Genomic DNA, 15,877 nt, shown 5'->3' with positions numbered 1-15,877 from the left:
GTGACCAGGCAACAAGGGCAGCGAAAGGGGAACATATGGAGTGCAGGAGCTGTGGATTATTCCTGGCGCAGGCCCTGAGCTGTGGCAATCAGCCCTTGAGGCAATCAATCAATAAATGAATTAGTAATACCGGTAACAGACATATATATGTCCCTGTGTCTTTCCACTGAGTTCATGTGAATGCACTTTTATTTATTTCTTCATTTATTTATTACCTTGCCACGAGGATTTCTTTTCATTGCTAGAAAAAGTGTCCCATCAAGGGTACCAGGAGGTGCCACACCCAGTTAAGCACTGAGGTGACAGTGCAGGAGGACTGGGGCTCAAGACCCTGGTCCCCACCTGCCGGGGGAAATCTTTACAAGTGGTGCAGAAGTGCTCCAGGTGTCTCTCTGTGTCTCAAACTCTCTATCCCTCCCTTCCCTCTCCACTCCTGACTATTTATTCCAATAAATAGTTAAGAAAATAGAAAATAAAAAAAAGAAAAAGAAAAAGAAAGGAAAATGAAAAATTCCACTATTTCAAGGGGCTACTCAGGACAATGCTTTCCTTGTTAAGATATTCACAGCATACCATAGGCAGAAAGGCAAAGACACCATGTATGTTTTAACCCAGTTTTTATATTTATTTATTTAATTATTTATGTACTTATTCAATTTTGTTATTGATGAATTAATGTTTTACATTTGACAGCAGACTAGATCTCTGACGCCAGTGGTCTCAACTACCCCTAGATGGTGCTCTGCCTCTACAAAACCAATCCACTGACCTGTCCATCCATCCATCCATCCATCCATCCATCCATCCATCATCCATCCATCCATCCATCCATCCATCCATCCATCCATCCATCCACCAGTCAACCAATCTAAGTACAAAAGGAGATCTCTCCTTGAATGATGAAGACAATCAACACTGCACAGGTAGGTTGCAAAGGGGCCAGTTCGGCGGAATAGGCAGAGGGGCTGAACCAAGGAATTTCTTGGGGGGTGTAGGTGAGGGTGGGGTGAGCCTGTGACCCTGTGAGCAGGGTCATTTCAGGGGAAGGGAGACTGTGGAAGGGGTTGCAAGCAGCTGTCACTGGAGAACCATCACAAGTGCTGGAGCTGGTGAGCAGGGCATCCTGAAGAGAGGACAGACAAGAGGAGAGAAGCAAGGTGCTGAGGAGAGGAGAGGAGAGGGGAGGAGAGGAAAGGACAGGAGAGGACAGGAGAGGACAGAAGTGGTGGGGACCTGAGAAACCTACCTGGACAAAGGCAGCATACAGACATCCAGGAAGGCAGGCAGACATGCAGGCAGCTCTGGGCTGGACTCCCTGGATCCCGGGCGCACCTCCTCCTTTCTTCTCTTGGCTGCCAGTCCTGAGGTCCCAAGTCGGTCAGCACTGTCTTCCCATCCTTCCGTCCCTCTGTGCCAGGCCCTGGCATCTGGGCGCTGCTGGCTGACCTAGTGGCAGGGCAGTGGGGCTGCCCAGTGCCAGTGTGGCCAGCACACAATGCCGGGGGCTAGGACATCACAGAGGGTTCCTGCGGTTGCTAGGCGACGGGGACACCGCCCATCCAGTTGACCAGCAGCCATGACCCCCACCCTGAACTTGACCTGAGTGGTGGTGGCCAGCCACGGGAGCCAGAGCCCCAGGCCAAAGCTGGTGCAGGTGGGCCGGGCCAAGGGGCTATGGGCAGAGTGGGGTGTGTCTGGGCACGGGGCTGGCATCTGACAGCCCAGGGCTGGGGGCCAAGGACCGCCAGGCCCCTGTCCCACCATGTGCACTGACACACAGTCTTGCTGATTGAATGACCGTCCCTGCCCCAGAGATACCCACACCAGGTCCCTGGGTGCCCTGTACTGCCCGTGAGATTTGGTGGGTGCCTGCATGGACACATGCCTCCATTGTGTAGGCCTCTGTTAATCCCATTGCCGACTGACAACTGCCCTCATCTCCTCCTCCTCCTCCTCCTCCTCCTCCTCCTCGTCCTCCTCCTCCTCCTCCTCCTTGTGCTCTTCCACCTGTTCCTCCTCTTCCTCATCCACAAAGGGACTCACTCAGGGCCCTTGGCCTAGGCAAGCCAGGGCTGCTGCTCTGGCTACTGCAGCTTCTATCCAGTGGGTGGGTGCAGGTATCTGGTCCTGTCAGTTCCTGATTCCTGGGACCTTCCATGCCTCCAGGTCCCCCCACTCTCTAGTCCAGACACCTCCTCAAGGATGCCCTCTTTCGCCTTGCCCCCTGTCCCCCAGCTCCCCAACTAACATCTACTCTGTGCCTCCCTGTGCTACTTTCCTGCCACCCTGCTGCTGCCCTTCTGCCCTGGGGGCCCTGGGCCAGCCCAGCCCCCATGTCACCATCCAGCAGGGGGACCTGCCCTAACCCCCTGCCACCACACCCACACACAGCCCTGCAAACACTCAGGGGCTCCCCTGCCTGTAGCCTGCCTCTCAAACAGTCTCCCTCTGCCCCCTTGCCCCCTTACAGCCTCTGCCACGGCCCCCCACACATACGTGGGCATGAGCAGCCCACACATGCCACACTCTCCCCTCCCCGCCACTCCATTTGCTCTAAGGTTGTCAAGAGTCTTTTTTTTTTCTTGCTGTAGGGGAGTTGAGACTGCCCAATGTCCTGGGGAGCAAGGACTGCAAACAATCCATCTACAATGTAACATTTGGGTGTCAGGCCGCCCAATCCCTAGTGGGATGGGCAGGCATATGACTGGCAGAAACACCCCAGTCTGAGCACAAGATCTGGCTGGGCTAGTGGCTCTTTCTGTGGACTAGGAGACAGACAGAGAGAGTTTTCAGGTTCAAAACCTGTACTTTCCAGAAGATGGTCATTCACTAGGGTAAAAAAAAAAAAAAAAGGCTTTTTATTTATTTTTTTTCCTCTTCCTTGCCTGGGTAACCTGTCTGCTGCCTGTTTGTCAGTGAAAAAAGGGGAAAATCTTTTTCGGAGAGAAAAGGACCAAAATGCAGGCAGGTGGACTCCATGGAGGGTGGATGTGAAGTTGCTCCTGCCCTGACACTAGAGTTCCCAGCTGCTGTTCCAGGTGCTCTCTGATACCCGAGATCTCCCCGTGTCCTGTCATGACACTGTCTCCAGGACTGATCCTCAGGATAATGAGGATTCAAAACTCGGCAGGTCATATTGCTTTAAAAAGTCAATCCAGGGATGTTTGGCGGTATGTCAGAGGGTTAAGGGCTTGTGGCGCTTGCGAAAAGCGGGGACAGGTGGAAGGATCTGGGGTCTGGCCCCCAGACTGCCACCTTTAGCGGAGTCGCTTTACAGGGGGTGAAGCAGGTCTTTAGGGGCTCTATCTTTCTCCCCCACTCTGTATTTCCCCTCCTCTCTCCTTTTCTCTCTGTCCGATGCAAGGTCAGTAACAACAACAACAACAATAACCACCACAGTGACCAGGCAACAAGGGCAGCGAAAGGGGAACATATGGAGTGCAGGAGCTGTGGATTATTCCTGGCGCAGGCCCTGAGCTGTGGCAATCAGCCCTTGAGGCAATCAATCAATAAATGAATTAGTAATACCGGTAACAGACATATATATGTCCCTGTGTCTTTCCACTGAGTTCATGTGAATGCACTTTTATTTATTTCTTCATTTATTTATTAGCTTGCCACGAGGATTTCTTTTCATTACTAGAAAAAGTGTCCCATCAAGGGTACCAGGAGGTGCCACACCCAGTTAAGCACTCCGGTGACAGTGCAGGAGGACTGGGGTTCAAGACCCTGGTCCCCACCTGCCGGGGGAAATCTTTACAAGTGGTGCAGAAGTGCTCCAGGTGTCTCTCTGTGTCTCAAACTCTCTATCCCTCCCTTCCCTCTCCACTCCTGACTATTTATTCCAATAAATAGTTAAGAAAATAGAAAATAAAAAAAAGAAAAAGAAAAAGAAAGGAAAATGAAAAATTCCACTATTTCAAGGGGCTACTCAGGACAATGCTTTCCTTGTTAAGATATTCACAGCATACCATAGGCAGAAAGGCAAAGACACCATGTATGTTTTAACCCAGTTTTTATATTTATTTATTTAATTATTTATGTACTTATTCAATTTTGTTATTGATGAATTAATGTTTTACATTTGACAGCAGACTAGATCTCTGACGCCAGTGGTCTCAACTACCCCTAGATGGTGCTCTGCCTCTACAAAACCAATCCACTGACCTGTCCATCCATCCATCCATCCATCCATCCATCCATCATCCATCCATCCATCCATCCATCCATCCATCCATCCATCCATCCATCCACCAGTCAACCAATCTAAGTACAAAAGGAGATCTCTCCTTGAATGATGAAGACAATCAACACTGCACAGGTAGGTTGCAAAGGGGCCAGTTCGGCGGAATAGGCAGAGGGGCTGAACCAAGGAATTTCTTGGGGGGTGTAGGTGAGGGTGGGGTGAGCCTGTGACCCTGTGAGCAGGGTCATTTCAGGGGAAGGGAGACTGTGGAAGGGGTTGCAAGCAGCTGTCACTGGAGAACCATCACAAGTGCTGGAGCTGGTGAGCAGGGCATCCTGAAGAGAGGACAGACAAGAGGAGAGAAGCAAGGTGCTGAGGAGAGGAGAGGAGAGGGGAGGAGAGGAAAGGACAGGAGAGGACAGGAGAGGACAGGAGAGGACAGAAGTGGTGGGGACCTGAGAAACCTACCTGGACAAAGGCAGCATACAGACATCCAGGAAGGCAGGCAGACATGCAGGCAGCTCTGGGCTGGACTCCCTGGATCCCGGGCGCACCTCCTCCTTTCTTCTCTTGGCTGCCAGTCCTGAGGTCCCAAGTCGGTCAGCACTGTCTTCCCATCCTTCCGTCCCTCTGTGCCAGGCCCTGGCATCTGGGCGCTGCTGGCTGACCTAGTGGCAGGGCAGTGGGGCTGCCCAGTGCCAGTGTGGCCAGCACACAATGCCGGGGGCTAGGACATCACAGAGGGTTCCTGCGGTTGCTAGGCGACGGGGACACCGCCCATCCAGTTGACCAGCAGCCATGACCCCCACCCTGAACTTGACCTGAGTGGTGGTGGCCAGCCACGGGAGCCAGAGCCCCAGGCCAAAGCTGGTGCAGGTGGGCCGGGCCAAGGGGCTATGGGCAGAGTGGGGTGTGTCTGGGCACGGGGCTGGCATCTGACAGCCCAGGGCTGGGGGCCAAGGACCGCCAGGCCCCTGTCCCACCATGTGCACTGACACACAGTCTTGCTGATTGAATGACCGTCCCTGCCCCAGAGATACCCACACCAGGTCCCTGGGTGCCCTGTACTGCCCGTGAGATTTGGTGGGTGCCTGCATGGACACATGCCTCCATTGTGTAGGCCTCTGTTAATCCCATTGCCGACTGACAACTGCCCTCATCTCCTCCTCCTCCTCCTCCTCCTCCTCCTCCTCCTCCTCCTCCTCCTCCTCCTTGTGCTCTTCCACCTGTTCCTCCTCTTCCTCATCCACAAAGGGACTCACTCAGGGCCCTTGGCCTAGGCAAGCCAGGGCTGCTGCTCTGGCTACTGCAGCTTCTATCCAGTGGGTGGGTGCAGGTATCTGGTCCTGTCAGTTCCTGATTCCTGGGACCTTCCATGCCTCCAGGTCCCCCCACTCTCTAGTCCAGACACCTCCTCAAGGATGCCCTCTTTCGCCTTGCCCCCTGTCCCCCAGCTCCCCAACTAACATCTACTCTGTGCCTCCCTGTGCTACTTTCCTGCCACCCTGCTGCTGCCCTTCTGCCCTGGGGGCCCTGGGCCAGCCCAGCCCCCATGTCACCATCCAGCAGGGGGACCTGCCCTAACCCCCTGCCACCACACCCACACACAGCCCTGCAAACACTCAGGGGCTCCCCTGCCTGTAGCCTGCCTCTCAAACAGTCTCCCTCTGCCCCCTTGCCCCCTTACAGCCTCTGCCACGGCCCCCCACACATACGTGGGCATGAGCAGCCCACACATGCCACACTCTCCCCTCCCCGCCACTCCATTTGCTCTAAGGTTGTCAAGAGTCTTTTTTTTTTCTTGCTGTAGGGGAGTTGAGACTGCCCAATGTCCTGGGGAGCAAGGACTGCAAACAATCCATCTACAATGTAACATTTGGGTGTCAGGCCGCCCAATCCCTAGTGGGATGGGCAGGCATATGACTGGCAGAAACACCCCAGTCTGAGCACAAGATCTGGCTGGGCTAGTGGCTCTTTCTGTGGACTAGGAGACAGACAGAGAGAGTTTTCAGGTTCAAAACATGTACTTTCCAGAAGATGGTCATTCACTAGGGTAAAAAAAAAAAAAAAAGGCTTTTTATTTATTTTTTTTCCTCTTCCTTGCCTGGGTAACCTGTCTGCTGCCTGTTTGTCAGTGAAAAAAGGGGAAAATCTTTTTCGGAGAGAAAAGGACCAAAATGCAGGCAGGTGGACTCCATGGAGGGTGGATGTGAAGTTGCTCCTGCCCTGACACTAGAGTTCCCAGCTGCTGTTCCAGGTGCTCTCTGATACCCGAGATCTCCCCGTGTCCTGTCATGACACTGTCTCCAGGACTGATCCTCAGGATAATGAGGATTCAAAACTCGGCAGGTCATATTGCTTTAAAAAGTCAATCCAGGGATGTTTGGCGGTATGTCAGAGGGTTAAGGGCTTGTGGCGCTTGCGAAAAGCGGGGACAGGTGGAAGGATCTGGGGTCTGGCCCCCAGACTGCCACCTTTAGCGGAGTCGCTTTACAGGGGGTGAAGCAGGTCTTTAGGGGCTCTATCTTTCTCCCCCACTCTGTATTTCCCCTCCTCTCTCCTTTTCTCTCTGTCCGATGCAAGGTCAGTAACAACAACAACAACAATAACCACCACAGTGACCAGGCAACAAGGGCAGCGAAAGGGGAACATATGGAGTGCAGGAGCTGTGGATTATTCCTGGCGCAGGCCCTGAGCTGTGGCAATCAGCCCTTGAGGCAATCAATCAATAAATGAATTAGTAATACCGGTAACAGACATATATATGTCCCTGTGTCTTTCCACTGAGTTCATGTGAATGCACTTTTATTTATTTCTTCATTTATTTATTACCTTGCCACGAGGATTTCTTTTCATTGCTAGAAAAAGTGTCCCATCAAGGGTACCAGGAGGTGCCACACCCAGTTAAGCACTCCGGTGACAGTGCAGGAGGACTGGGGTTCAAGACCCTGGTCCCCACCTGCCGGGGGAAATCTTTACAAGTGGTGCAGAAGTGCTCCAGGTGTCTCTCTGTGTCTCAAACTCTCTATCCCTCCCTTCCCTCTCCACTCCTGACTATTTATTCCAATAAATAGTTAAGAAAATAGAAAACAAAAAAAAGAAAAAGAAAAAGAAAGGAAAATGAAAAATTCCACTATTTCAAGGGGCTACTCAGGACAATGCTTTCCTTGTTAAGATATTCACAGCATACCATAGGCAGAAAGGCAAAGACACCATGTATGTTTTAACCCAGTTTTTATATTTATTTATTTATTTATGTACTTATTCAATTTTGTTATTGATGAATTAATGTTTTACATTTGACAGCAGACTAGATCTCTGACGCCAGTGGTCTCAACTACCCCTAGATGGTGCTCTGCCTCTACAAAACCAATATACTGACCTGTCCATCCATCCATCCATCCATCCATCCATCCATCATCCATCCATCCATCCATCCATCCATCCATCCATCCATCCATCCACCAGTCAACCAATCTAAGTACAAAAGGAGATCTCTCCTTGAATGATGAAGACAATCAACACTGCACAGGTAGGTTGCAAAGGGGCCAGTTCGGCGGAATAGGCAGAGGGGCTGAACCAAGGAATTTCTTGGGGGGTGTAGGTGAGGGTGGGGTGAGCCTGTGACCCTGTGAGCAGGGTCATTTCAGGGGAAGGGAGACTGTGGAAGGGGTTGCAAGCAGCTGTCACTGGAGAACCATCACAAGTGCTGGAGCTGGTGAGCAGGGCATCCTGAAGAGAGGACAGACAAGAGGAGAGAAGCAAGGTGCTGAGGAGAGGAGAGGAGAGGGGAGGAGAGGAAAGGACAGGAGAGGACAGGAGAGGACAGGAGAGGACAGAAGTGGTGGGGACCTGAGAAACCTACCTGGACAAAGGCAGCATACAGACATCCAGGAAGGCAGGCAGACATGCAGGCAGCTCTGGGCTGGACTCCCTGGATCCCGGGCGCACCTCCTCCTTTCTTCTCTTGGCTGCCAGTCCTGAGGTCCCAAGTCGGTAAGCACTGTCTTCCCATCCTTCCGTCCCTCTGTGCCAGGCCCTGGCATCTGGGCGCTGCTGGCTGACCTAGTGGCAGGGCAGTGGGGCTGCCCAGTGCCAGTGTGGCCAGCACACAATGCCGGGGGCTAGGACATCACAGAGGGTTCCTGCGGTTGCTAGGCGACGGGGACACCGCACATCCAGTTGACCAGCAGCCATGACCCCCACCCTGAACTTGACCTGAGTGGTGGTGGCCAGCCACGGGAGCCAGAGCCCCAGGCCAAAGCTGGTGCAGGTGGGCCGGGCCAAGGGGCTATGGGCAGAGTGGGGTGTGTCTGGGCACGGGGCTGGCATCTGACAGCCCAGGGCTGGGGGCCAAGGACCGCCAGGCCCCTGTCCCACCATGTGCACTGACACACAGTCTTGCTGATTGAATGACCGTCCCTGCCCCAGAGATACCCACACCAGGTCCCTGGGTGCCCTGTACTGCCCGTGAGATTTGGTGGGTGCCTGCATGGACACATGCCTCCATTGTGTAGGCCTCTGTTAATCCCATTGCCGACTGACAACTGCCCTCATCTCCTCCTCCTCCTCCTCCTCCTCCTCCTCCTCCTCCTCCTCCTCCTCCTTGTGCTCTTCCACCTGTTCCTCCTCTTCCTCATCCACAAAGGGACTCACTCAGGGCCCTTGGCCTAGGCAAGCCAGGGCTGCTGCTCTGGCTACTGCAGCTTCTATCCAGTGGGTGGGTGCAGGTATCTGGTCCTGTCAGTTCCTGATTCCTGGGACCTTCCATGCCTCCAGGTCCCCCCACTCTCTAGTCCAGACACCTCCTCAAGGATGCCCTCTTTCGCCTTGCCCCCTGTCCCCCAGCTCCCCAACTAACATCTACTCTGTGCCTCCCTGTGCTACTTTCCTGCCACCCTGCTGCTGCCCTTCTGCCCTGGGGGCCCTGGGCCAGCCCAGCCCCCATGTCACCATCCAGCAGGGGGACCTGCCCTAACCCCCTGCCACCACACCCACACACAGCCCTGCAAACACTCAGGGGCTCCCCTGCCTGTAGCCTGCCTCTCAAACAGTCTCCCTCTGCCCCCTTGCACCCTGACAGCCTCTGCCACGGCCCCCCACACATACGTGGGCATGAGCAGCCCACACATGCCACACTCTCCCCTCCCCGCCACTCCATTTGCTCTAAGGTTGTCAAGAGTCTTTTTTTTTTCTTGCTGTAGGGGAGTTGAGACTGCCCAATGTCCTGGGGAGCAAGGACTGCAAACAATCCATCTACAATGTAACATTTGGGTGTCAGGCCACCCAATCCCTAGTGGGATGGGCAGGCATATGACTGGCAGAAACACCCCAGTCTGAGCACAAGATCTGGCTGGGCTAGTGGCTCTTTCTGTGGACTAGGAGACAGACAGAGAGAGTTTTCAGGTTCAAAACCTGTACTTTCCAGAAGATGGTCATTCACTAGGGTAAAAAAAAAAAAAAAGGCTTTTTATTTATTTTTTTTCCTCTTCCTTGCCTGGGTAACCTGTCTGCTGCCTGTTTGTCAGTGAAAAAAGGGGAAAATCTTTTTCGGAGAGAAAAGGACCAAAATGCAGGCAGGTGGACTCCATGGAGGGTGGATGTGAAGTTGCTCCTGCCCTGACACTAGAGTTCCCAGCTGCTGTTCCAGGTGCTCTCTGATACCCGAGATCTCCCCGTGTCCTGTCATGACACTGTCTCCAGGACTGATCCTCAGGATAATGAGGATTCAAAACTCGGCAGGTCATATTGCTTTAAAAAGTCAATCCAGGGATGTTTGGCGGTATGTCAGAGGGTTAAGGGCTTGTGGCGCTTGCGAAAAGCGGGGACAGGTGGAAGGATCTGGGGTCTGGCCCCCAGACTGCCACCTTTAGCGGAGTCGCTTTACAGGGGGTGAAGCAGGTCTTTAGGGGCTCTATCTTTCTCCCCCACTCTGTATTTCCCCTCCTCTCTCCTTTTCTCTCTGTCCGATGCAAGGTCAGTAACAACAACAACAACAATAACCACCACAGTGACCAGGCAACAAGGGCAGCGAAAGGGGAACATATGGAGTGCAGGAGCTGTGGATTATTCGTGGCGCAGGCCCTGAGCTGTGGCAATCAGCCCTTGAGGCAATCAATCAATAAATGAATTAGTAATACCGGTAACAGACATATATATGTCCCTGTGTCTTTCCACTGAGTTCATGTGAATGCACTTTTATTTATTTCTTCATTTATTTATTACCTTGCCACGAGGATTTCTTTTCATTGCTAGAAAAAGTGTCCCATCAAGGGTACCAGGAGGTGCCACACCCAGTTAAGCACTCCGGTGACAGTGCAGGAGGACTGGGGTTCAAGACCCTGGTCCCCACCTGCCGGGGGAAATCTTTACAAGTGGTGCAGAAGTGCTCCAGGTGTCTCTCTGTGTCTCAAACTCTCTATCCCTCCCTTCCCTCTCCACTCCTGACTATTTATTCCAATAAATAGTTAAGAAAATAGAAAACAAAAAAAAGAAAAAGAAAAAGAAAGGAAAATGAAAAATTCCACTATTTCAAGGGGCTACTCAGGACAATGCTTTCCTTGTTAAGATATTCACAGCATACCATAGGCAGAAAGGCAAAGACACCATGTATGTTTTAACCCAGTTTTTATATTTATTTATTTATTTATGTACTTATTCAATTTTGTTATTGATGAATTAATGTTTTACATTTGACAGCAGACTAGATCTCTGACGCCAGTGGTCTCAACTACCCCTAGATGGTGCTCTGCCTCTACAAAACCAATCCACTGACCTGTCCATCCATCCATCCATCCATCCATCCATCATCCATCCATCCATCCATCCATCCATCCATCCATCCATCCATCCATCCACCAGTCAACCAATCTAAGTACAAAAGGAGATCTCTCCTTGAATGATGAAGACAATCAACACTGCACAGGTAGGTTGCAAAGGGGCCAGTTCGGCGGAATAGGCAGAGGGGCTGAACCAAGGAATTTCTTGGGGGGTGTAGGTGAGGGTGGGGTGAGCCTGTGACCCTGTGAGCAGGGTCATTTCAGGGGAAGGGAGACTGTGGAAGGGGTTGCAAGCAGCTGTCACTGGAGAACCATCACAAGTGCTGGAGCTGGTGAGCAGGGCATCCTGAAGAGAGGACAGACAAGAGGAGAGAAGCAAGGTGCTGAGGTGAGGAGAGGAGAGGGGAGGAGAGGAAAGGACAGGAGAGGACAGGAGAGGACAGAAGTGGTGGGGACCTGAGAAACCTACCTGGACAAAGGCAGCATACAGACATCCAGGAAGGCAGGCAGACATGCAGGCAGCTCTGGGCTGGACTCCCTGGATCCCGGGCGCACCTCCTCCTTTCTTCTCTTGGCTGCCAGTCCTGAGGTCCCAAGTCGGTCAGCACTGTCTTCCCATCCTTCCGTCCCTCTGTGCCAGGCCCTGGCATCTGGGCGCTGCTGGCTGACCTAGTGGCAGGGCAGTGGGGCTGCCCAGTGCCAGTGTGGCCAGCACACAATGCCGGGGGCTAGGACATCACAGAGGGTTCCTGCGGTTGCTAGGCGACGGGGACACCGCACATCCAGTTGACCAGCAGCCATGACCCCCACCCTGAACTTGACCTGAGTGGTGGTGGCCAGCCACGGGAGCCAGAGCCCCAGGCCAAAGCTGGTGCAGGTGGGCCGGGCCAAGGGGCTATGGGCAGAGTGGGGTGTGTCTGGGCACGGGGCTGGCATCTGACAGCCCAGGGCTGGGGGCCAAGGACCGCCAGGCCCCTGTCCCACCATGTGCACTGACACACAGTCTTGCTGATTGAATGACCGTCCCTGCCCCAGAGATACCCACACCAGGTCCCTGGGTGCCCTGTACTGCCCGTGAGATTTGGTGGGTGCCTGCATGGACACATGCCTCCATTGTGTAGGCCTCTGTTAATCCCATTGCCGACTGACAACTGCCCTCATCTCCTCCTCCTCCTCCTCCTCCTCCTCCTCCTCCTCCTCCTCCTTCTCCTCCTCCTCCTCCTCGTCCTCCTCCTCCTCCTCCTCCTTGTGCTCTTCCACCTGTTCCTCCTCTTCCTCATCCACAAAGGGACTCACTCAGGGCCCTTGGCCTAGGCAAGCCAGGGCTGCTGCTCTGGCTACTGCAGCTTCTATCCAGTGGGTGGGTGCAGGTATCTGGTCCTGTCAGTTCCTGATTCCTGGGACCTTCCATGCCTCCAGGTCCCCCCACTCTCTAGTCCAGACACCTCCTCAAGGATGCCCTCTTTCGCCTTGCCCCCTGTCCCCCAGCTCCCCAACTAACATCTACTCTGTGCCTCCCTGTGCTACTTTCCTGCCACCCTGCTGCTGCCCTTCTGCCCTGGGGGCCCTGGGCCAGCCCAGCCCCCATGTCACCATCCAGCAGGGGGACCTGCCCTAACCCCCTGCCACCACACCCACACACAGCCCTGCAAACACTCAGGGGCTCCCCTGCCTGTAGCCTGCCTCTCAAACAGTCTCCCTCTGCCCCCTTGCCCCCTTACAGCCTCTGCCACGGCCCCCCACACATACGTGGGCATGAGCAGCCCACACATGCCACACTCTCCCCTCCCCGCCACTCCATTTGCTCTAAGGTTGTCAAGAGTCTTTTTTTTTTCTTGCTGTAGGGGAGTTGAGACTGCCCAATGTCCTGGGGAGCAAGGACTGCAAACAATCCATCTACAATGTAACATTTGGGTGTCAGGCCGCCCAATCCCTAGTGGGATGGGCAGGCATATGACTGGCAGAAACACCCCAGTCTGAGCACAAGATCTGGCTGGGCTAGTGGCTCTTTCTGTGGACTAGGAGACAGACAGAGAGAGTTTTCAGGTTCAAAACATGTACTTTCCAGAAGATGGTCATTCACTAGGGTAAAAAAAAAAAAAAAAGGCTTTTTATTTATTTTTTTTCCTCTTCCTTGCCTGGGTAACCTGTCTGCTGCCTGTTTGTCAGTGAAAAAAGGGGAAAATCTTTTTCGGAGAGAAAAGGACCAAAATGCAGGCAGGTGGACTCCATGGAGGGTGGATGTGAAGTTGCTCCTGCCCTGACACTAGAGTTCCCAGCTGCTGTTCCAGGTGCTCTCTGATACCCGAGATCTCCCCGTGTCCTGTCATGACACTGTCTCCAGGACTGATCCTCAGGATAATGAGGATTCAAAACTCGGCAGGTCATATTGCTTTAAAAAGTCAATCCAGGGATGTTTGGCGGTATGTCAGAGGGTTAAGGGCTTGTGGCGCTTGCGAAAAGCGGGGACAGGTGGAAGGATCTGGGGTCTGGCCCCCAGACTGCCACCTTTAGCGGAGTCGCTTTACAGGGGGTGAAGCAGGTCTTTAGGGGCTCTATCTTTCTCCCCCACTCTGTATTTCCCCTCCTCTCTCCTTTTCTCTCTGTCCGATGCAAGGTCAGTAACAACAACAACAACAATAACCACCACAGTGACCAGGCAACAAGGGCAGCGAAAGGGGAACATATGGAGTGCAGGAGCTGTGGATTATTCGTGGCGCAGGCCCTGAGCTGTGGCAATCAGCCCTTGAGGCAATCAATCAATAAATGAATTAGTAATACCGGTAACAGACATATATATGTCCCTGTGTCTTTCCACTGAGTTCATGTGAATGCACTTTTATTTATTTCTTCATTTATTTATTACCTTGCCACGAGGATTTCTTTTCATTGCTAGAAAAAGTGTCCCATCAAGGGTACCAGGAGGTGCCACACCCAGTTAAGCACTCCGGTGACAGTGCAGGAGGACTGGGGTTCAAGACCCTGGTCCCCACCTGCCGGGGGAAATCTTTACAAGTGGTGCAGAAGTGCTGCAGGTGTCTCTCTGTGTCTCAAACTCTCTATCCCTCCCTTCCCTCTCCACTCCTGACTATTTATTCCAATAAATAGTTAAGAAAATAGAAAATAAAAAAAAGAAAAAGAAAAAGAAAGGAAAATGAAAAATTCCACTATTTCAAGGGGCTACTCAGGACAATGCTTTCCTTGTTAAGATATTCACAGCATACCATAGGCAGAAAGGCAAAGACACCATGTATGTTTTAACCCAGTTTTTATATTTATTTATTTAATTATTTATGTACTTATTCAATTTTGTTATTGATGAATTAATGTTTTACATTTGACAGCAGACTAGATCTCTGACGCCAGTGGTCTCAACTACCCCTAGATGGTGCTCTGCCTCTACAAAACCAATCCACTGACCTGTCCATCCATCCATCCATCCATCCATCCATCCATCATCCATCCATCCATCCATCCATCCATCCATCCATCCATCCACCAGTCAACCAATCTAAGTACAAAAGGAGATCTCTCCTTGAATGATGAAGACAATCAACACTGCACAGGTAGGTTGCAAAGGGGCCAGTTCGGCGGAATAGGCAGAGGGGCTGAACCAAGGAATTTCTTGGGGGGTGTAGGTGAGGGTGGGGTGAGCCTGTGACCCTGTGAGCAGGGTCATTTCAGGGGAAGGGAGACTGTGGAAGGGGTTGCAAGCAGCTGTCACTGGAGAACCATCACAAGTGCTGGAGCTGGTGAGCAGGGCATCCTGAAGAGAGGACAGACAAGAGGAGAGAAGCAAGGTGCTGAGGAGAGGAGAGGAGAGGGGAGGAGAGGAAAGGACAGGAGAGGACAGGAGAGGACAGAAGTGGTGGGGACCTGAGAAACCTACCTGGACAAAGGCAGCATACAGACATCCAGGAAGGCAGGCAGACATGCAGGCAGCTCTGGGCTGGACTCCCTGGATCCCGGGCGCACCTCCTCCTTTCTTCTCTTGGCTGCCAGTCCTGAGGTCCCAAGTCGGTCAGCACTGTCTTCCCATCCTTCCGTCCCTCTGTGCCAGGCCCTGGCATCTGGGCGCTGCTGGCTGACCTAGTGGCAGGGCAGTGGGGCTGCCCAGTGCCAGTGTGGCCAGCACACAATGCCGGGGGCTAGGACATCACAGAGGGTTCCTGCGGTTGCTAGGCGACGGGGACACCGCCCATCCAGTTGACCAGCAGCCATGACCCCCAACCTGAACTTGACCTGAGGGGTGGTGGCCAGCCACGGGAGCCAGAGCCCCAGGCCAAAGCTGGTGCAGGTGGGCCGGGCCAAGGGGCTATGGGCAGAGTGGGGTGTGTCTGGGCACGGGGCTGGCATCTGACAGCTCAGGGCAGGGGGCCAAGGACCGCCAGGCCCCTGTCCCACCATGTGCACTGACACACAGTCTTGCTGATTGAATGACCGTCCCTGCCCCAGAGATACCCACACCAGGTCCCTGGGTGCCCTGTACTGCCCGTGAGATTTGGTGGGTGCCTGCATGGACACATGCCTCCATTGTGTAGGCCTCTGTTAATCCCATTGCCGACTGACAACTGCCCTCATCTCCTCCTCCTCCTCCTCCTCCTCCTCCTCCTCCTCCTCCTCCTTGTGCTCTTCCACCTGTTCCTCCTCTTCCTCATCCACAAAGGGACTCACTCAGGGCCCTTGGCCTAGGCAAGCCAGGGCTGCTGCTCTGGCTACTGCAGCTTCTATCCAGTGGGTGGGTGCAGGTATCTGGTCCTGTCAGTTCCTGATTCCTGGGACCTTCCATGCCTCCAGGTCCCCCCACTCTCTAGTCCAGACACCTCCTCAAGGATGCCCTCTTTCGCCTTGCCCCCTGTCCCCCAGCTCCCCAACTAACATCTACTCTGTGCCTCCCTGTGCTACTTTCCTG

General features: G+C 53.3%; 2 long non-coding RNA genes across 2 annotated transcripts; both read left to right on the top strand.

The window, feature by feature from the left end:
- The first annotated feature begins 821 nt into the window (after nucleotides 1–821).
- On the top strand, nucleotides 822–7,556 carry LOC132535399 (uncharacterized). The gene is made up of 3 exons (XR_009547176.1): nucleotides 822–923; nucleotides 4,092–4,321; nucleotides 7,493–7,556. It is a non-coding gene; the product is annotated as an uncharacterized LOC132535399 (long non-coding RNA).
- Nucleotides 7,557–7,617: 61 nt separating this feature from the next.
- On the top strand, nucleotides 7,618–14,422 carry LOC132535398 (uncharacterized). Its single transcript, XR_009547175.1, has 3 exons — nucleotides 7,618–7,718; nucleotides 10,886–11,111; nucleotides 14,310–14,422. It is a non-coding gene; the product is annotated as an uncharacterized LOC132535398 (long non-coding RNA).
- Nucleotides 14,423–15,877: the final 1,455 nt, after the last annotated feature.

This window comes from Erinaceus europaeus, chromosome 22, assembly GCF_950295315.1.
Source record: "Erinaceus europaeus chromosome 22, mEriEur2.1, whole genome shotgun sequence".
NCBI lineage: Eukaryota > Metazoa > Chordata > Mammalia > Eulipotyphla > Erinaceidae > Erinaceus > Erinaceus europaeus.
Note: the sequence above shows the minus strand (reverse complement) of the source record. Positions and strands in the feature narration are given on the sequence as shown.